This window comes from Erinaceus europaeus, chromosome 17 (genome assembly GCF_950295315.1).
Source record: "Erinaceus europaeus chromosome 17, mEriEur2.1, whole genome shotgun sequence".
NCBI lineage: Eukaryota > Metazoa > Chordata > Mammalia > Eulipotyphla > Erinaceidae > Erinaceus > Erinaceus europaeus.
The window spans coordinates 15131419-15153041 of NC_080178.1; the positions used below are offsets into that span (position 1 = coordinate 15131419).

At 43.6% G+C, this 21623-nt stretch overlaps 1 protein-coding gene across 1 annotated transcript in view; it reads left to right on the top strand.

Annotated features, from left to right (window-relative positions):
- The first annotated feature begins 3446 nt into the window (after nt 1–3446).
- Nucleotides 3447–21623, top strand: part of CKAP5 (cytoskeleton associated protein 5) — a 102377-nt gene continuing 84200 nt past the window's right edge. Inside the window, exon 1 of the mRNA XM_060176484.1 lies at nt 3447–3522. The gene's annotated coding sequence lies outside the window, so the exon portion shown is untranslated. The remainder of the gene's footprint in view (nt 3523–21623) is intronic.

Genomic DNA, 21623 nt, shown 5'->3' on the forward strand with positions numbered 1-21623 from the left:
CATCAAGTTGCACATTAAGCTCACGCGAGGCCAAGGCATGGTGTAGATGGAAAACAGATGATACCGTTTTTGCAGTGCTAGGGATTAGTCGCCATTTTTTACAGTAATCAGATATCAGAGACATGTCTTTCGTGAGTGTTTCCTCGAGGATGTCGAACTTGGATGCCTGAGTTGCACAGCAGATGTCATCGGCGTAGATGAACTTCCTTGAAGAAGTTTCTGGGAGGTCATTGATGTAAATATTAAATAGCGTAGGAGCCAGAACAGAGCCCTGGGGGAGGCCACTTGAGACGACATCAACAACAACAATAACTAAAACAATAATAAAACAACAAGGGCAAACAAAGGGAAATAAATAATAATAATAAATTTTTTTAAAGAATTCAACCCCCAGTAGGTCCTCCTCTGCCATCATGTTCCAGGACCTGAGCCTTGCCCCCCACCCCTAGAGTCTTACTTTGGTGAAATACACCAAAAAAAAAAAAATTGAGAGAGAGATAAGAACTCATGATAACAATGTGTTTGGGTGGACAATTTGGTTCCAGTTATTACAATCACACTGATGGAAGTCTCTGTGTTGGGGCAGTGGGGACTGGAATGCCATAGGGCCTTTTCATAGCCAGAAGGTTTAAGCTTGGTTGTTTTTAGGGCTGACTCAGACCTCTGCAAATTCATCTCCTTTGTGCCCAGTTTATTCCATGGATCTTATACTGCTGTAAATTTCAGTGACTGGTATATGTATTTCAGTTGTCTAGCCACCATACACTGTAAGTCCCTTGGAGGTTAGGACTGAATCTTATTCACAGAAATGTTACCAAAAGTCCCCCAAACTAAAATCTGATTTGAAAAGAAGAAAAAAAAACAAACAAACAGTGGTCCAGGAGATGGCATAGTGGATAAAGCATTGGACTCTCAATCATGAGGTCCCAAGTTCAATTCCTGGCAGCACATGTACCAGAGTAATGTTTGGCTTTTTCTCTTCTGATATTTCTCGATAATATATAATTTTTTTAAAAAAAGAAAGAAACTGGGGGCTGGGTAGTAGCGCAATGGGTTAAGCTCACATGCTGCAAAGCTCAAGGGCCAGCGTAAGGATCCTGGTTCAAGCCCCCAGCTCCCCACCTGCAGGGGGTTCGCTTCACAAGTGGTGAAGGAGGCCTGTAGTTATCTATCTTTCTCTCCTCCTCTCTGTCTTATCCTCCTCTCTCAATTTCTCTCTATCCTATCCAACAACAACAACAGCAATGACAACAATAATAATGAGAAGAACAAGGGCAACAAAATGGGAAAAATAGCCTCCAGGAGCAGTGGATTTGTAGTGTAGGCACCGAATCCCAGCAATAACCCTGAAGGCAAAAAAGAGAAAGAGAGAGAGAGAGAGAGAGAAACTTAAACTCTAATATAGTGAGGGCAAAATGATTAGAAAAATAGAAAATATCAACAACAAAAAAAAAGGGGGGGGAGGAGGCTAGGCTGGGGAGTGGTGGTTATTCCATGACCAAATGGAAGAAGGCAAGCTTATGGTCTGGTTAGTTTCTCTCTCATGAATTAATAAATCTTTTTTTAATTTAAATTTTTTTAAAAATATTTATTTTATTTTATTTATTCCCTTTTGTTGCCCTTGTTGTTTTATTGTTGTAGTTATTATTGTTGTTTTCATTGTTGGATAAGACAGAGAGAAATGGAGAGAGGAGGGGAAGACAGAGAGGAGGAGAGAAAGATAGACACCTGCAGACCTGCTTCACCGCCTGTGAAGCGACTCCCCTGCAGGTGGGGAGCCGGGGTTTGAACCGGAATCCTTATGCCAGTCCTTGTGCTTTGCGCCACCTGCGCTTAACCCGCTGAGCTACAGCCCGACTCCCTTAATTTAAATTTTTAAAAATATTTATTCCCTTTTGTTGCCCTTGTTGCAGTTATTATTACTGATGTCGTGATTGTTGGGTAGGACAGAGAGAAATGGAGAGAGATGGGGAACACAGAGAGGGGGAGAGAAAGACAGACACTTGCAGACCTGCTTCACTGCCTGTGAAGAGACTCCCCTGCAGGTGGGGAGCCAGAGGCTGGAACTGGGATCCTTATGTCGGTCCTTGCACTTTGTGCCACGTGGGCTTAATTCACTGTGCTACCGCCCAACACCCTGAATGCATAAATTTTTTAAGACTTTCTTCCTCAAACTAACAGAAAAACAAAGAATCTATAATGACATAAGTTGTTTCAACATTAAACAATAAGGGAAAGGAAAGGTAACATACTAGCTAACTCTACTGCCCACTGATGGCCAGAGTGTCCTGAGGGTTGTGAGAATCAAGAGGTGAAATTGAGAGATCATTACAGTACACAAGAACTCAGGTTCTAGCCCCTGGTCCCCATCTGCAGGGGGAAAGTTTCACGAGTGGTGAAAGCAGGGCTGCAGGTGTCTGGAAATCTAGATCTTAAGAGTTGGTGGTAGCGCAGCGGGTTAAGCGCACGTGGTGCGAAGTGCAAGGACCAGCAGTAGCACAGAGGGTTAAGGGCAGGTTGGCACAAAGCTCAAGGACCAGCATAAGGCTCCCCACCTGCAGGGGAGTGGCTTCACAAGTAGTGAAGCAGGTCTGCAAGTGTCTGTCTTTCTCTCCCTCTGTCTTCCCCTACTCTCTCCATTTCTGTCTTATCTAACAACGACGACAACAATAATAACTCCAACAATAAAAAACAACAACAGCAAAAAAGAATAAATAAATATTTTAAAAGTATTTTTAAAAAATGAATAAAAACAATTTATTTAAAAAAAGAAATCTGGATCTTGAGACGTGGGCGACAGAAATACTGAATGCAGACTTAAACATTTATTTAGAGATTTAAAGATGTTAACCAAGGGCCCCCCTTTAAATTAACAACATGATTCATTTGCAGAAGGTGCTAGTGTTGAAAGGCCTTCCCCAGACATTCAATTCATTATATTAAACCCTCAAGTTGAACTTGTAAGGGAAACATTGTTATTTCATTTTGCAGACGAGAAAACTAAACTCCAGATGATTTACTGGGAAGAGAGGTTCGCTCAGCTCACAATCTAGTGCTGGTTTGGTGCCTGTTTCCAGCACTTCCCTGCGGGCTCGCTTCTCCCCGCCCACACTCGGCTGCACATTCAATCTTGGGTGAATGAACTGACTTAAAAAATTCTCAGGTGTGGATAGAGGCTTAGGTATCTGTAATTAGACAAAGGAAACTTGTTGACGGCTCTCCACACTCCTTTCCGCCCCAGTTTTTGGGGCTGTCAGCAGCTTTTCGTTGCAGCTGTCCCCTCTACCAACAGAAAAACCACCGTGGGATCCAGGGAAGGGGTGGGTGGTGTGCGACAGGGTTCAGCAGGGCCCCTTTAAGGTTGCAGACGGCGCTTGCCCACTCCGCTTTCAAATGGACCAATAGGAGGTCGATGGGCGGTCCGCGGAGGACCAATAACCAACGAGGACACTGCAGGGTGTGCGGCGGCCTAAGAGGTTTCAAACGGCTTAGAGGAGGACCCTCGGTTCTGACCCGGCGGAGGTGAGTGGGTGCGGGTCCGATCCACCTGCCAAGGCCTTCCGATCCGGTAGTCGCGCGCGCGGAGGTTCCTTGACACCCCCCCCCGGGCGGGGTGCGTGTGGTGGGGGGCGGGGGGCGCGCGCCGGCCTCGCCCCACGAACCTGGCGATTCTTGAGGCAGCGGGGCGGAGGCCGAGGCAGCCGGGGCAGCGGCGGCGCGGCGGGGCGGGCGGGGGGCGTGGGCGCTCGCGTGCGGCCGGGACCCGGGTCAGGGAGCCGGGGGGAGCCGGGGGGAGCCGGGGGGTTGGATCCGGGGGGGAGCCGAGCGCGCCGCGGCGGGATGCAGGCGGCGGCGGCCGGGAGGAGCGGGCGGCGCAGGGCCGCGCCCGGAGGCTGATTTGTTCCGGGGCTGGGGGCCCTCCGGGGGCCGGCGGCGGTGCCCCTCGCGCGATTGTCCGAGCGGGAGAGTGAGGCCACCGGAAGCCGCGAGCGAGGGCCGCGATGTCTGTGGAGGGCCCGGGCCCGCCGGTGCACCTGAGGCTGCGACTGGAACCATTTTCCCAGCACCGCGCTCCACCCCGGCCGCCTGGCACTCTGTCTCTCTGTCTCTGTGTCTCTGTCTTTCTCGGGAGGTGTCGCTGTCGTCCGCGCATCCTTCCTCCGGCCCCGGGGCTTTGCAGGATCCGTACCATGGCCAGCCACCTCGGTGCTGCAAGGCCCCGGGGACTGACTCGGGGCGGGAGAACGGGCTGCCCTGCGGTCGCGTTTCGGGTCTAGGCTCGGAAAATGATGGCGGTGAGGTTTGCCTGAGCGACTGCTAATGTGTTAAAACGGTATCAGTGTCGGTAGAGTGTTTCCATGCAGCATCAATCAAAGGGTTGAAGCGGTGTTGGCTGCACTTGCCCCACATTGATTTGTGCGCGACTCTCATTTAATACCCATGGGAACCACGGCATCGGATCTTGGCCCAGAAACCCTGCCTTGCCGTCGTATGTTATGCATAATTATAGTCACGGAAAACTCATTTTTAGAGAGGTGAGCGCCTCCTTTCTCTATTTTTCATCACCCTGAAAAGTCCTTCTTTGACCTAAAGAGCCAATAAGTGAAGCAGACAGTCTTTTAAAGCTTATAAAGAAAATTATTTTTTTTTAAAGTGACTTTTTTGTGTGACTGGATAATGTTTTTGTAAAATGTAGTGACACAGTGAAAGGTGATTTTTGTCAGTATAAATTAAACCTAGCTGGTAAACTTGAGAAGAAAGTTTTACAGTGTCTTTTTTTTTTTTTCACTTTGTTTACACAGGCAGTGAGTGGCATGCGAGTGGTGTCCTTGTCCCGTATATATCGGGTACTTGATTACTTTTAAAGTTTTGATGAATGTTGAGTCTTGAACATCAGTGCAGCGTCCTTGTATCTCAGCTTCACCAGCACAGTTTTGTTACTGTAGCTCAGTGTTATAGAAGGCTGTGCCACTGTTGCTGATTCAAGGTTGGTCAGCACTTTCAAAGTGAAGTACTACAAGACACATTAACCGTGTCGGTATACTTTTTGCCTGCTACTGCCTAGTGAACAGAAAACTTTAAATATGTCTTAATATTGTGAACACTGATTGGCAATAGAAAATAATAACCGACTTTTTTTTTTTTGGAAAGAGATAGAAATTGAGAGGAGTGAGGGAATAGAGAAAGAGACAGACACACCTGCAGCCCTGCTTCACCCCTCTGAAACTTTCCCTCTGCAGGTGAGGACCAGTGGCTTGAACCTAGGTCCTTGTGCTCTCTAATGTGTGCATTTAACCAGATGCGCCACAGCCTGGCCCCATAATAACTAACTTTTTTAAAAAGTGATTTATTTTCTCTTTTTGTTGCCCTTGTTGTCTTTTTATTGTTGTTGTAGTTATTATTGTTATTGATGTCGTCATTGTTGGATAGGACAGAGAGAAATGGAGAGAGGTGGAAAGACACCTGCAGATCTGCTTCACTGCCTATGAAGCGACTCTCCTGCATGGGGGAGCCAGGGGCTTGAACCGGAATCCTTATGCCTGTCCTTGTGCTTTGCCCGCTGCGCTACCGCCTGACTCCCCATAATAACTAACTTTAACAATACTTTGAGATACTGTTAAATTTTAATGGTAAATGAAAATGTCTTCATTATATGGTAAAGCCAGGCTCACTTTAAAGAAGTCTCGCTCATTCAAGAGATACAGAGATTGAGCCCTTTGGGTGTTAAACATTGTTCTGACTCAGTAGATGAACCAGAAAAAGAGAAAGCCCCTGATCTAAGTAAGGGAACTTGACAATTTTCTGTCAAACAGTTTGCAAAGGATAGTTTCTGTGATCCCTGTGAATTGATTCTGGTCCATGAAAAAAATTAATGCTCATATGTTTTCACTTGCTAGCATCTACTGAATAGTCAGCATGTACTGTATGAAACACACTTTTTTTGTTTTAAATTCTTACAGATGAGGAAACCAAGTCTTAGAAAAGTTGTGCTTGATCTGGGAGGTATTACAGTAGAGAAAGCATTGGATTCTTGAGCATGAGCTTCCCAGCAGCACGTATGCCAGATTGATGCTCTGGTTCTCTCTCTGTCCTCTCCCTACCCCATAATTAATAAATAAAGCTTAAAAAAAGTGATGCATTTTGCTAAAAAATTATACAACTAATAGCACCTGAATTTAAGCCCAAGTCAGTTCGTCTCAAGGAAGTTGTAGAAAAAAAAAGACCAGAGCTCATCTCTTGAGTGTTGGTGCTCAGAATTGAACCTGGGACCTCAGATCCTCAGGCATGAAAGTTTTTTGCACAACCAGTATATTGTCTGTCCAGCCCAGATCTTCGGTTTTACTTTTATGATTGTATTAGAAGTAGTGGGATCTGTTAGGGGAAACAGAAACGATGTCTGGGTTGAACCTTTTTTTATATACTTCTGTCAGATAAAGATAAAATATGGATGATAAAGCATGCTAGTTTTTAAAAGGGTAAATGGGCAGTTCAGAATATAGTTTTTCTATATGGAAGAGAAATATCTGTGACAAGGCTGCAGGAGCCCAAAGTTAAGATACACAAAGTTAAGAATACAAAGTAAAGATACTAATCTGAAAGATTCCTGTTGGTCTGTGTTGGAGAAGATTGAGATTCTGAAACAAATGAGTGTGGCTTTTCTTTTTCTTTTTTGGATAGACAGGTTGAGAGGGGATGAGGAAGAGAAGGAGAGGGAAGATCCTGGGCAGCATTGTTTGACTACTTGTGATGCTTCCACCCTAGTAGGAGGGGTTGAGCGGGGTGTGAACCCCGGATACTTGAGTGATTTTATTACTTCTGGAGTTTAGAATGTTATTTAAGTTACTTAAGTTCATTTCTGAAAGGGCAGTTGCCCTGTCTGCTTGATATTCAATATATCTCTTTCAGCTTATTCCTTTTGGCCTTTGCATTTGTCATTCTCTGCCAGGAACTTCCCACCCCACTCTTCTGCATCCTCAAGCCTCTCTTTGTACACAGGTCTCAACTCAAATGTCATCTCCTTAGAAGCATTTCCAAGCTCCCAATTAGAGTAGCTCTCTTGGTCACTTTTAATTCACTTTCCTTTTTCCACTTAACTTTATTATAACATTTAACTGCTACCTAACAGGCCATTTAATGTTTACTTGTATGCTGTCTGGTTTCCTTATAGAAAGTAGAGAACTGATTTCTTTTTCCATGAGGTTATTTCAGTGCCACAAATAATGTATTTATTGGGTGAAATTGGCTGGAATTGTCTTGACCTTTTCTATTTGATAAAGTATGTAAATATTTGATAAATATGTAATTAACTGGCTTGCTGTGTTACTATACCATCTCAAGAAAATTTGAAAAGTCTTTAATAGGAAACTGGAAAAATGATTGTCAAATGGGACAGAAGGGAAAACTGACTCCCTCCTGCATTTTTTTTCAATTAAAAATCCCTGGTTTTGGGGAGTACTGGTCAAGCATTTAGGATTTCCCACAACTGAAAAATACCTGATGTTTTTCCTTATGGTTAGACTGGAGTTAGAGGTTTTGGGAGAAAAGATCACAGGTAAATTTGGTGCCATTTTAAGATGTCAGAGGTACATACACACTATCAACCGGTTCACATTGATCTTTCTTTTTTTCCTCCTTTTTTAAAATTGTGACTTAACAGAGTTTCACAATATTACAAGGTTGCCAAGGGGGTATAGTTTCACTGCTTATACTGATTTTGATCACCTTGCTGAAGTAGTGTTTGCTTTGTTTCTTCGCTGTAGAATCATTCAGTTTTCCCTGTCCACACTGCCCTCTTTGGAATAAAGTAACTGACTGTGTGACCCACAGTTAAGGAGTGGAGATGATGCTCCTTGTCCTTTGGGACACATAACTTATTTGAATTCTCCTGTATGGGTGGTTTTTCTCTCTCCCCATTCATCTAGTCAGGTATTTAAATCATATAACTAAAAGGTATCTCTTTTATGCTTTGAGTTGTATTCCAATAATACTTTATCGTTTTGTTCAAATTATTGTAAGTATATTTCATTTATTGATTGTGGATAGAGGAAGAGAGAAATTGAGAGGAAAGGGGGGAGATAGAGAATGAGAAAGGATTTATTGCAAAGGTTTTCAGTGAGCCATGGAAAAGGAAGAGTCCAGCAAAGCCTTGAGGCTGCCCCACCCCAAATACTTCCAGCCCCCTGCTGAGCCCTGGAGAGTTAGAGACCACCACACAATCAACCACACAATACAAACATACCTGAGGTGAGTTTTGGTCTCCACATTTGCATTTCCTTACACCTAGAATGGCTTCTGTCTCAAGAGATAGTTAGAAATGAACATATGCCCTCCCAGACAAGGACTTAAAAATGTGATACATTTATTACTGTCACTAGATAGCCCCTTCCAGGGCAGTGTTTGTCATTTTTAAAAGTAGAGTCAAAACCTGTAGCACTTTACAACATAGGACAGGCATCAGGATCTGGCTCCCCCCCCCCCCCCCGCATGGGTTTCACTTCATAGTAGGTGAAGCAGGTCTGCAGGTGTCTGTCTTTCTCTCCCTCTCTCTGTCTTCCCCATCTCTCTCTATCCAATCCAACAACAACAACAGAAGCAACAACAGCAATAATAATAACACAACAAGGGCAACAAAAGGGGGAAAAATTAAAAGATAGATTTTTAAAAAATAGATTTTTAGACCTTCTGTAACGATGTGGAAAAAAGTCAGATAGTCTCAATTTCTTGAAATTAACTTCATTTGTTTATAATGCTTTTATCAACCATAAGGCTTGGAATATTGAGCATTTTAATACTTATCTGAAAGTCTACTACTAGGAAGAAACTAAGAAGTCTTTCCAGGAACCTAATATCTCAACTGTTAGCTTTCCTCACACAGATCCTACATACTCTTTAGGCATAATTTTGGCTACTTGATTCCTTTATTTATTTATATATTTTTATTACCTTTTTTTAGTTACTGGATAGAGACAGTCAGAAACCAAGAGGAAAGGGGGTGGTAGAGAAGGGAGCGAGACACCTGCAACACTGCTTTCCCTTTGCAAGTGGGGACTGGCGGTTCAAACCCTGGTCCTTGCGCGTTGCAACATGTGCGCCTAACCAAGTACACCACCAACCCAGTTGGTTCTTTTAAAAAAAAAGTCTTTTTTAATTGCTACTAGGGTTGTCACTGGGGCTTAGTGTGGGTACTATGAATCCACAGGCAGCCATTTTCTTTTTTTTAATTTGATGGGACAGAGAGAAATAGAGAAGAGAAAGAGGTGGGGGTAGATAACATAATGATTATGCAAAGCGACTCTCATGCCAGAGGCTCCAGGCTCAATTCCCCCCTCCCCTCTTCCCCTCTCACCCACTACCACCATAAACCAAAGCTACTTACTAAAAAAGAGAGAGAGAGAGAGAGAGAAAGATACCTGCAGATAAAGCACACTTGCAAGTGGGGGATATTTCTGCGTAAGGTAATGTGTGCGCTCAAGCAGATGTGCCATCGCCAGACCTATTTCTTTAAGTTCTGAGTTGAAATTAAAGGGCACTGCTGTGCTACAAGATAACTAGAAGTGTTAGCTTGATCAAAATTATTGAAGGAGAGATGCAAAGTACAAAACATTAAAATTCAAAAGATCATCATTGAAATAATTTTGTTTGGCGTTAGACTCCTTCGTACCTCTATTGCCTTAGATTTTAAGAGTGTTGCATTTGATCCCCCAAATGGATTATACTTGGAAAATTCAGAGAGTATATTAGTGTATTTGTTTAAGAAAACTGGAAGGCTTACATAATTCTTCAGATTTATACAAAATAATTGAGTTATAGACCTGCTCTCTGGAAAACTTGGCAGTAGAACATCTCATTTCTTTTTTTTTATATATATATTTTAATATTTATTTTATTTATTTATTCCCTTTTGTCGCCCTTGTTGTTTTATTGCTGTAGTTATTATTGTTGTTGTCGTTGTTGGATAGGACAGAGAGAAATGGAGAGAGGAGGGGAAGACAGAGGAGGAGAGACAGACAGACACCTGCAGACCTGCTTCACCGCCTGTGAGGCGACTCCCCTGCAGGTGGGACATCTCATTTCTTAATGGGTTGTTGGCAAATTCATGACGTATTTTTCTTTATTTTATTAGTGATTTATAAGATGATAAGGTTATAGAGGTATAGTTCTACATCACTCCTACCACTGAAGTTCTATGCCTCTACCCCCCCAGTGGTAAGGGCCATAGTTCTCCACAGTCATAACTATGGGTTGACTCATTTTAACATTTTAACACGTGCACACGCACACACATACACACACACACACACACACACACATATATATATATTTTAAAATATTCCTTTTTGTTGTTTTATTATTGTTGTTGTTGGATAGGACAGAGAGAAATGGAGAGAGGAGGGGAAGACAGAGGAGGAGAGAAAGATAGACACCTGCAGATCTGCTTCACCGCTTGTGAAGTGACACCCCCCACCCCCCACCCCCCCGCAGGTGGGGAGCCGGGGCTGGAACCGGGATCCTTATGCCAGTCCTTGTGCTTTGCTCTACCTGCATTTAACCTGTTGCGCTACTGCCCAACTCCCAACATATATATATATATATATATTTGCCCATTTTTATTCACTTCTATGTCCCTGTCTTCACCTTTTTTCTTTTTTAAAGTATTTTTATTTTTTTAAAAACTTTGTTTTTTTAAAATATTTATTTCGCTTTCGTTGCTCTTGTTTTATTGTTGTTACTGGTGTTGCTGCTGGATAGGACAGAGAGAAATGGAGAGAGGAGGGGAAGACAGAGAGGAGGAGAGAAAGATAGACACCTGCAGACCTGCTTCACTTGTGAAGCAACCTCCCTGCAAGTGGGGAGCCTGGGGCTCGAACCGGGATCCTTACACTGGTCCTTGCGCGCGTACCACATGCGCTTAACCCGCTGCGCTACCGCCGTACTCCCACTTTATTATTGATAGAACAAAAAGAAGTTGAGATGGGGGGAGATAGAGAGGGAAAGAGACAGAGACACACCTGCAGCCCTGCTTTACCACTTGTGAAGCTTTCCCCCTCTAGGTGGCGACCAGGGGCTTGAACCCAGGTCCTTGTGCATGGTAACACATGCACTTAACTAGGTACACCATCACCCTGTCCCCTTTCACTTCCTTTTTAAAAAAATATTTTATTTATTTATTTATTTATTTATTTATTTATTTATTCCCTTTTGTTGCCCTTTGTTGTTTTATTGTTGTAGTTATTATTGTTGTTATTTATGTCATCACTGTTGGATAAGACAAATGTAGAGGAGGGGAAGACAGTCTAAGCCACACCTACACCTGTTACAGTTTCTGGGCATCTTTCTCCAAATTCTCTTCCCTCTCAGTGATGATATAAAAGCAAAAGTTCCTGGTCATAAACATTCCGGGTCCGTGTGGAACTGGAGTTCAGAGCCCCTCTGGTCATCTTCTCCAAACCTTTCTCCACTCTGGGAATAGGGATCAGGTTTCTTTTTGGGATGCAGAAGTAGTTCTGGCTTCTGTCATTGCTTCTCCACTGGACGTGGATGTTGGCCAGTCAGTCCATGCCCCAAGCCAGCATGAGGTATTTTTCTATGCTAAAATGTGTCATGACTTTTCTAACAACCCAATAGTTTTACTAAGAAATTTCCTTTTTTGTCTTTATAAATGAGAGGGGGCAGAAAGAGAGCCACAGCATTATTCTGGTACATGCTGTACTAGAAATCAAACTCCAGACCTCCTGCCTCATTCACTCACTGCCTCCCAGATTGCCATCCCCCATTTTTTTCACCGTAAGCAACTGGGGAAGTGGCTTAGTTGGTAGGGCATAGGACTTGCTTGGGTGAAGCCCTGGGTTCTACTTCCAGTACTGCATGTACTGTAACTGTGTTGTGGGCTCAACACAAAATACATAATTCTTTTCCAGTGTCTCATGAAAACCTGGTCTAGAACTAGCACAAATGTCTCATTTGGGAGTGATGGCCAAGTCCCAGATCTGATATCTCTGTGCAGTAAATAAAAACATTTGCTACTTTTTTTTCCTCTTTAGAGGGGTTGCCTGCTTGTTTTTAATAATAATAAATATGGGTGATTTCTTGAAACAAAACATAAAGAGTCCCCTTGAGTATTGTAAAATGGCTGTTACTTGCGTAGTAGTAAATCTGCTTTCTATAGGACAAAAAGGGATAAATTGCCCTTATACTGAAAAAAACTTTTTAAGTTTTAGACCAAGGGAGGATTTCTTTTACTTAGTCCTAAATACTGCAAGCTTACGTTGGCTGGTTTTGTACTCAGAGACTGAAATAATTAAGTGTGAAGTCAATCTAAAGTCTATGTGGCTCTCTGGGATGATGCTTATAACAACAGAATATTGCTAGCCGCTGTTTGCTAAATGCCTGCCGCCTGTTTTATAAGATAGCTGGGAGAAACTGGATAAAAGGTGCACAGGATCTCTATTTCTTTTTCTGAAAAGATTTGTTGATTTTTTTTTTATTATTGGGGAATTAATGTTTTACATTCAACAATAAATACAATAGTTTGTACATGCATAACCTTCCCCAGTTTCCCATATAACAATACAACCCCCACTAGGTCCTCTGTCATCCTTCTTGGACCTGTATTCTCCACACCCCCACCCCCACCCCAGAGTCTTTTACTTTGGTGTGATACGCCAGTTCCATTTCAGGTTCTACTTTTTTTTTTTTTTCTTCTGATCTTGTTTTTCAACTTCAGCCTAAGAGTGAGATCATCCCATATTCATCCTTCCTTATTATTATCTTTATTTTTTGGATAGAGACAGCCAGAAATCAGAGGGAGTGGGGGGTGATAAGAGAGGGAGAGAGACAGAGAGACACCTGCAGCCCTGCTTCACCACTCGTAAAGCTTTCCCTCTGCAGGGGGATCCAGGGCTCAAACCCGGGTCCTTGCGCATTGTAATACATGCGCTCAACCAGGTGTGCCACCACCTGGCCCAATTTTCTAATTTTTTCATTATCATAGCCAGAAACTGAGAGGGTATAGGAAAATAGAAAGAGAGAGAGGGACACCTTTAAACCTGCTTCTCCACTCACAAAGCTTTTCCATTGCAGGTGGGGGCTGGGGGTTTGAACCTGGGTTCAAGCACATTGTAGCATGCACCACCACCGGGGTCCACATGCAAGATTTCTTTACCTACATAGACTTGGAGTGAGTTCTTGATGCCTTTTTTTTTTTTAAAGATTACTCACAAGGAGAATGTTTATTTTTCCTATTTACCCTCCTGTTACCCTCCTACCCATTCTCTATTATTGTCTGGGATTTTTGTGTTTAGAGAAGACACGAATGCCAAAGGGGGTCCGGCGGTAGCGCAGCGGGTTAAGCGCACTGCAAAGCACAAGGACCAGTGTAAGGATCCGGATTCGAGCCCCCGGCTCCCCACCTGCAGGGGAGTCGCTTCACAGGCGGTGAAGCAGATCTGCAGGTGTCTGTCTTTCTCTCCCATCTCTGTCTTCCCCTCCTCTCTCTATTTCTCTCTGTCCTATCCAACAATGAACAACATCAACAACAACAACCACAACAAGGCTACAACAACAAGGGCAACGAAAGGGGGGAAAATGGCCTCCAGGAGCAATGGATTTATGGTGCAGGTACTAAGCCCCAGCAATAACCCTGGAGGCAGGGGGTCGGGCGGTGGCGCAGTGGATTAAGCGCATGTGGCGCAAAGCGCAGGGACCAGCGTAAGGATCCCGGTTCGAGCCCCCGGATCCCCACCTGCAGGGGAGTCGCTTCACAGGCGGTGAAGCAGGTCTGCAGGTGTCTATCTTTCTCTCCCCCACTCTGTCTTCCCCTCCTCTCTCCATTTCTCTCTGTCCTATCCAACAACGAATTGCGTCAACAAGGGCAATAATAATAACCACTACTACAATAATAATAACTTGCTACAACAAGGGCAACAAAAGGGGGGAAAAAATGGCCTCCAGGAGCGGTGGATTCATGGTGCAGGCACCGAGCCCAGCAATAACCCTGGAGGAGGAAAAAAATAAATAAATAACCCTGGAGGCACAAAAACAAACAAACAAAAAACAAACAAAAAAGAATGCCAAAATTCTGTACTCAGCCTACAAATTACCATTTATTCAACTGCTCAAGCCGTTTATTCAAGTGGAATAAGCAGTCTTACATAATAATGATCAGCAAGATTGTGGGATAAGAGAGGTACAATTTGGGGGTGGGGGTAGCGCAGCAGGTTAAGCGCAGGTGGCACAAAGCGCAAGGAATGGCGCAAGGATCCTGGTTCGAGCCCCTGGCTCCCCACCTGCAGGGGAGTCGCTTCACAAGGGGTGAAGCAGGTCTGCAGGTGTCTGTCTTTCCTTCCTCTCCATTTCTCTGTGTCCTATCCAACAATGACAACATCAATAACAATAATAACTACAACAATAAAACAAGGACAACAAAAGGGAATAAATAAATATTTTAAAAAAGAGAGAGAGAGGTACAGTTCATGCAATTCCCACCACCAGAGTTCCATATCCGATTTCCTCCATTAGAAGTTTTCTTATTCTTTATCCCTTTAGGACTTTGGACCAAAGATCTTTACGGGGTGCAGAGGTGGGAGATCTGGTTTCTGTTATTGCTTCCCCACTGGACATGGGCACTGGCAGGTCGATCCATAACCCCAGCCTGTTTTTTTTTTTCTTTTTAAGACTTTATTTATTTAATAATGAGAAACATAGGAGGAGAGAGAAAGAACCAGACATCACTCTGGTACTTGTGCTGCTGGGGATTGAACTCAGGACCTCATGCTTGAGAGTCCCGTGCTTTATCCACTGTGCCACCTCCCGGACCACACCCCCAGCCTGTTTCTATCTTTCTCTAGTGGGGCAGGGCTCTGGGGAGGTGGGGTTCCACGGCACATGGGTGAGGTCGTCTGCCCAAGGAAGTCAGGTTGGCGTCAATGGTAACATCTGCAATTTGGCGGGCGCTCAGCTAGCAGAATGGAGCATTTATTTCTTTACCCGGGTGAGGGATTAAGATTGTGATAGTAGGAACTGGTCATCTCCTTTGTTTCTGGAACATTACCTGTGTTGCTACCCAACGAAAAGGTACAGCCAACCGCTGTGGTGGTTTCCTAATTGGTTCTTCATTTGTCTCTTGTTATGCAAATTCTGGGTCTGCAGAGAGCACCCTGAGTCCTGCAGTCTAGTCCCCTGGGCGAAGTACCCAGCTGCCTCTTTAAAAGCCAGCGGTGTGGGCGGGGCGGAAACTCTGACAGCCGGCTCAGGGCTCCGCCCCCAGAGGATGCGTTTCCCAGCAGCCCGCAGCACCAATGCCTTGGCCGCCTGACCCGGTGTTCCTGCTGCTTCTGCTGTAAGGGCTCCGACCTCTCCCTGCCAGGGAGCGTAAGTGTCAAACTGGGGGCGAGGGTCAAGCATCCTGTGGCCATACCGGAAGTGGTGGTGAACAGTACAGGCGACTTTCCTGGCCTATCAGAGACCAAGGAGGTGAAAGCGTAAACAATGCCGGCTGCAGTGAGCGAAAGCTGGGCTTCTGCTCTACTTCAGAGTGATGACATCGGCCCCAGGGTGCTTGTTTGGCTATGCTGTGGTTGAGTGGGGGCCCTTCACTTGGCTTTGTCCCAGTTCCGTTCCTACTTGGGGTGAGGAGATTGGTCTTTTTGTCCAAGTGTGTAACAACCCAGTTGCGCTCAGTGGGTGGAGCTGGAATCTAGTGCCCAGGGCCTTGGGACTTCAGTCTGGGCTTTGGAGACCTGGGTAGCTTTGGGATGAGTTAGCACTAGGTTTTCATCTTCCTTGCTACCATGGAGCAGTACCTTTCAAGTTGACCTAATTCCTACAGCCTGGTTTAGCTTTCCATTCCCCTAGAGGCCTGTGTTGGTGTCTGGCCCACCTTTTGGAGATGTTGACAGTGATTATTAGAGTCCAGTTAACCTTCTTTGCTACTGTGAAAGAGAGCTCTTTACCCTCCCCTCTCTCTGAAGGGATATATGATAAGTTACCGTCCCAAGCCCAGGACAGCAAGCATACCCAAGTTTGTTGAGATAACCTGCAGTTCAGGTTCCTGTCCAGGATAACATTGACCCTTGTTAGAGTTACCTAAAGGCAAGGAGAATTGTTGCCTTTTTAATTAGGGGAGGGAAAGGCTTGCTTTTTTTTTTTATTATTATTATTGTTACAGCCTATTAAAGATGAGATTTTGTCTGACTTAGCCAAGTTTAAAAAAAAAAAAACCTTGAGATCTCTGTGACAGTTACATAATTGTTATGCTTCTTTAATAGAGTCATCCTTTTTAGACATGGCTTGAGTGGTGTTCTGGACATGTGTATCTGGTTTTTCCTTGTTGTTTCTTCCTTTTTTTTTTTTTTTTTTAAACCAGAGCACTACTCAGCTCTGACTTATGGTGCAGGGGATTGAATTTGGGACTTCAGGGCTACAGGCATGAGAAGTTTTTGCATAACTATTATGCTGTCTACCCCCGCCTTCTCTTTTTCTCTTTTATTTTTATCAGAGCACTACTCAGCTCTGGCTTATAGTGGTGCTGGGGATTGAACCTGGGAGCACCAGGCATGAAATTCTGCATAACCATTATGCTATTTACCCTCACCCCTTCTTTTTCTGTCATACCTTAGTGGTCAGTGAAAGGGATTGCTTTTGAGCAGGATGAAGTTTCTCTCAGAACTTCTCATCAGACTTAGGTTTCTGCATTCATATTTACTTAGCAGAGATTCTAGTAATGACAACCATATCCAGATCTCTTTTTAAAAATTTTTTCTTAATATTTATTTATTCCCTTTTGTTGCCCTGGTTGTTTTATTGTTGTAGTTATTATTGTTGTTGTCGTCATTGTTGGATAGGACAGAGAGAAATGGAGAGGCGGGGAAGACAGAGAAGGGGAGAGAAAGATAGACACCTGCAGACCTGCTTCACTGCTTGTAAAGCGACTCCCCTGCAGGTGGGGAGCTGGGGGCTCGAACCCGGATCCTTACACCAGTCTTTGCACTTTGCACCACCTACACTTAATCAGCTGCACTGCCACCAGACTCCCCCAGATCTCTTTTATTGTGACAGTGAAGAACCTTTGTGGGTCAAGAGATTGGGAACTAGTTATAAAATAGTGTCACTGCCATAAGTTCTTCCCAAGTAGAAGATCAAAGTGGGCAGTTTAGTAGCTGCATAATTTTTCCTAGAGAGAGGGCCAGGATACAGAAATTTGAAATAAAATGACACCATACTTGGATCCTGGCATGATGGGGAAAAGTGGTCAGTTGAAAGAGGAAACATTGTGGGTGGGAGTGGATAGCACAATGGTTATGCAAACAGGTCCTCATGCATGAAGTTACATGGTCCCAGGTTCAATGCCCTGCATCGTAAGCCAGAGCTGAGCCAGTGCTCTGGTTAGAGAGAGAGAGAGAGAGAGGAAACCTAGATTGTAGAGCTAGCTCTATCATTACTCGGGACTTTGTTTCTCAGGGCCTTCTAACTTGACTGATGAAAGAGAAAATGCACAATTTCTGGAATCATACACAAGTTTTGACACTGTATAGTGCCTACCCAATATCTTTATTGAATTGAATGTCAGATCGAATAAACAGGCAGCTAAAAAAGTATTAGAACTGCCTTAACAAATGAACTCTGGCCAAAATCAAACAATTATATCTAAACCATAGTTAAAGATGCATAAAAGGCTTGTGGTTATTTCTGTAGAACTGACGTATTTTAGTTGGTCTCCTTGTTTTTTTGGCTTCGCTTTAGGCTAGAGTCAAGCGCTGAGCAATCTGGTATTTTAGGAAGATTTGTGGTATGGACTAGATTGTGTGAACTAAAGCACACATCATATATAATTAAAACGAATTTTGTTAATGCTTCTCAGTTGGCACTTTTATTCACTTTTAAAATTTTTTATATTTATTTATTTTCTTTTTTGTTGCCCTTGTTGCTTTTCATTGTTGTTGTGGTTATTGTTGTTGCTATTGATGTCGTTGTTGGATAGGACAGAGAGAAATGGAGAGAGGAGGGGAAGACAGAGAGGGGGAGAGAAAGACAGACACCTGCAGACCTGCTTCACCACCTATGAAGTGACTCCCCTGCAAGTGGGGAGCCAGGGGCTCAAACCGGGATCCTCACGCTGGTCCTTGTGCTTTACACCACGTGCACTTAAACCACTGCAGTACTGCCCGACTCCCTAAAGATCATATTTCTAAAGTCTAAACCCATCATATTCTTCATCTGCACTCCCTGAAAACAAACAATTCAGAACTCATGACACATTTTTCTGTTACTGTAACCAGTGTTTCCCAGCCACCTTGACTTGAGCCTCCTAAGGCTTACTGATTTCTGCCCCTTTAATGTAACTGTTCAGTCTTCTGCCTACCCATTCCATTCCTACTGCCTAGAGCTCCAGTACCATAATCATATCCTATCAAGACTCCCCCCCATTTTATAGTTCCATCTGCATCATAGACTCGTTTTTAAATTTTAAAATTATCTTTATTTATTGGGCAATAAATGAGAGAAAGGGGGAGATACAGAGAGAGAGAGAGAGGCAGAGAGACACCTGCAGCCCTGCTTCACCACTTGCGAAGCTTGCCCCCTGTGGGTGGGGACTGGGTGCTTGAACCCAGGTCCTTGCACATTGTAATACATGTGCTCAACCAGGTGCGCCACCACCCGGCCCCATAGACTCATATTCTTAATGTATGTAAGACCATATCATTACTGTACTATTGCAGTTCATCAGCATCCTCTCCTGTTTTCCTTAATAGTCAAGATTACATATGATTCGATCCTAGTCTGCCTGTCAGCTCTTACATAAATAAATAGAGCCATTTACTGTTCCCTAAGCATGTGCATTATTTCCCTGTATCCAAGACTTTGCCTTTGTTTTTCAGTCTAGAAACTAGACAGTGCTTTGTATTTCTTCCAGTCCTGTCTTTTTGAGAAACACTGCTGTCATTCATCTGAGTTAAGATACTAGTTTTATTTGTTTATTTTCCCTTTTGTTGCCCTTTTTATTGTTGTTGTAGTTATTATTATTTATGTCATCACTATTAAATAGGACAGAGAGAAATGGAGAGGGGGGAAGACAGAGAGGGGGAGACCTGTTTCACAGCTTGTGAAGCGACTCCCCTGAGGGTGGGGAGCCGGGGGCTCAAACCGGGATCCTTATGCCAGTCCTTGCGCTTCATGCCACATGCACTTAACCCACTGCGCTACCACCCGACTCCCAGATACTAGCCTTTCTTTGGCATTTTTACTATCTCTTACTTCGGGTAAGACTATTTTTGAAGGGCCAGGTGCACCTGGGTGAACACACATGTGCAAGGACTCAAGTTCGAGCCCTTGGTCCCCCTTGCAGCAGGGAAAGCTTTGCTAGTGGTGAAAAATCATTCTTATTCCCTAAGTACTTTTACTTGTAATCTTTTTGTTAATTTGTTTTTTGAAACAGTTATGACATTCGTAATTTGCACACCCTTGCCCATTTCATGTGGCTCTAATGTTTTTCTTTTTCTTTTTTTAAAATTTTTTATTATTATCTTTATTTATGGGATAGCGACAGCCAGAAATTGAGAGGGAAGGGGGAGATAGAGAGGGTGAGAGACAGAGAGACACCTGCAGCCCTGCTTCACCCTTGTGAAGCTTTCCCTATGCAGGTGGGGACCAGGGGCTTGAACCCAGGTTCTTGCACATTGCAATGTGTGCGCTCAGCCAGGTGCACCACCACCTGGCCCCTGCTCTAATTTTTAGTATATTCGTAGGTTTTAGTGAATTATCACCACTATCAATGTTAGAACATTTTTTGTTAACCTGAAAAGAAATTCCATGTCCCTTTAGGCTTCAACTTTTTTTTTTCCTCCAGGATATCGCTTGCACCATGAATCCCCTGCTCCTGGTGGCCATCTTTTTCATTTTTTTGTTGTTGGATAAGACAGAGAGAAATAGAGGAGGGGAAGACAGAGGGGGAGAGAAAGACACCTGTAGAACTGTTTCATCACTTGCAAAGCAAACCCCCCTGCAGGTGGGGGGCTGGGGGCTCGAACCAGGATCCTTTCGCCGGTTGGGTCCTTGCGCTTTTGCACTATGTGCACTTAGCCCTGTGCACTACCACCTGGCCCCCTAGCCTTCAACTTTCTACTATCGCCAAATACCCTAGTCCTGCAAAGCCACTGGTCAACTTTTTATCTTTGTAGCTTGCCTGATTTGGGTATTTTCATCTAAATGGAACTAGACTATATAAGGTTCTTTTACTTTGCAGAATTTCTTACGTTGTATCATTTCTTTTTCTCTTGTTGTGCTAAGATACACTTAACATTTAGCATCCTAGTCACTTAAGTATACAGCTGAGAAGTAGCAAATATATTCACAATGTCATGTGATTATTACAGTCATCTCCGTATTTCTTTTCATTTTATAAAATTGAAACTCTGTTCTTCCCTCTGTTCTGTCCATCTCTTGGCAGCCAACATTCTGTCTTTATGATTTTGATTGCTCTAGTTACCTCATATAAGTGGAGCCATATATTATTTGTCTCTTTATGACCATGTTATTTCACTAGCATTTCTATCTCCCCAGCCCAGGACCATACTTTGAATAGCACAGAACTATAAAGGTCTAGTGTATTCACTGTGGACAAATTTTACAAATGAAATATTGAGGGCAGGGAGCTAGTATAGTTATGCAAAGCAGCTTTCATGCCTGAGTCTACAAGGCCCCAGGTTCTGTCCCCCCAGCACCACAATAAGCCAGACCTGAGTAGTGCTCTGGCTTAAAATGGAAAAAACAAACAAACAAAACCAAGCTGAATCAGAAAACAAACAATATGGCATTTTCCTAAAGCTCTGGAACAAATGCAGTTTGTTGTTTTTGGGATATAATTTTGAAAGTGCTTTTGTGGGAGAAGGAAAATGCACGTGTACAGTAATAATACTGGCAATGTTTTTATTTAAAAAATGTTCTCATCACCAGAGTTTCACCTCTCAAGTCAACTTTTAGAAACAGACAGACAAAGAGACAGAGGGAGGAAGGGAAAGATAACACAGGATACCGCTTGTCTGTTGGGGACTAGGTTTGAACATGGTCATTGCATGACAGTGCATAACATGCACTACTCAGGGCAGCTTTCCTGCTAGTCATGCTCCAGTTTTTAGATTGGGTGGGAGCTCAACATGTTAATCTGCTATTGGTCGTAATTTGCATATTTCATTATATATTCATAAATACTTCTATCTTACTTACAATAACTACCAGGGGAAATTAGCAGAGAGCCCCTTTTTTCTCAGTATGTTAGTCTTGGAGGAAATTAACAGAAAGGGGAAGACTCCCCAGTATGCCCTGTATGCACAAACACTGTGTCCATTATTTCAGTGATGGGGAAATTTGGGTAGGGTGAAAGCCTTTCATTTGAATAAAAGAAGCAAAACGACAAAGCCCATTTATTTTAAACTCCGTCTGAAAGTAATAAAAGCAACCGCAGAAAGTTTAAGACAGTGGCATCTAAGTTTTATGTAAGGCAGTTCGGTGGCATAATTGACAGTGCTTCTGAAAGAACTAGTAGGAAAAGAACAGGAAGAGGGAAAAGAAGAATGTGAACTTGAAGAATACCAACAACTAGACATTATTGTTAGCATTCTTTTGGTTGG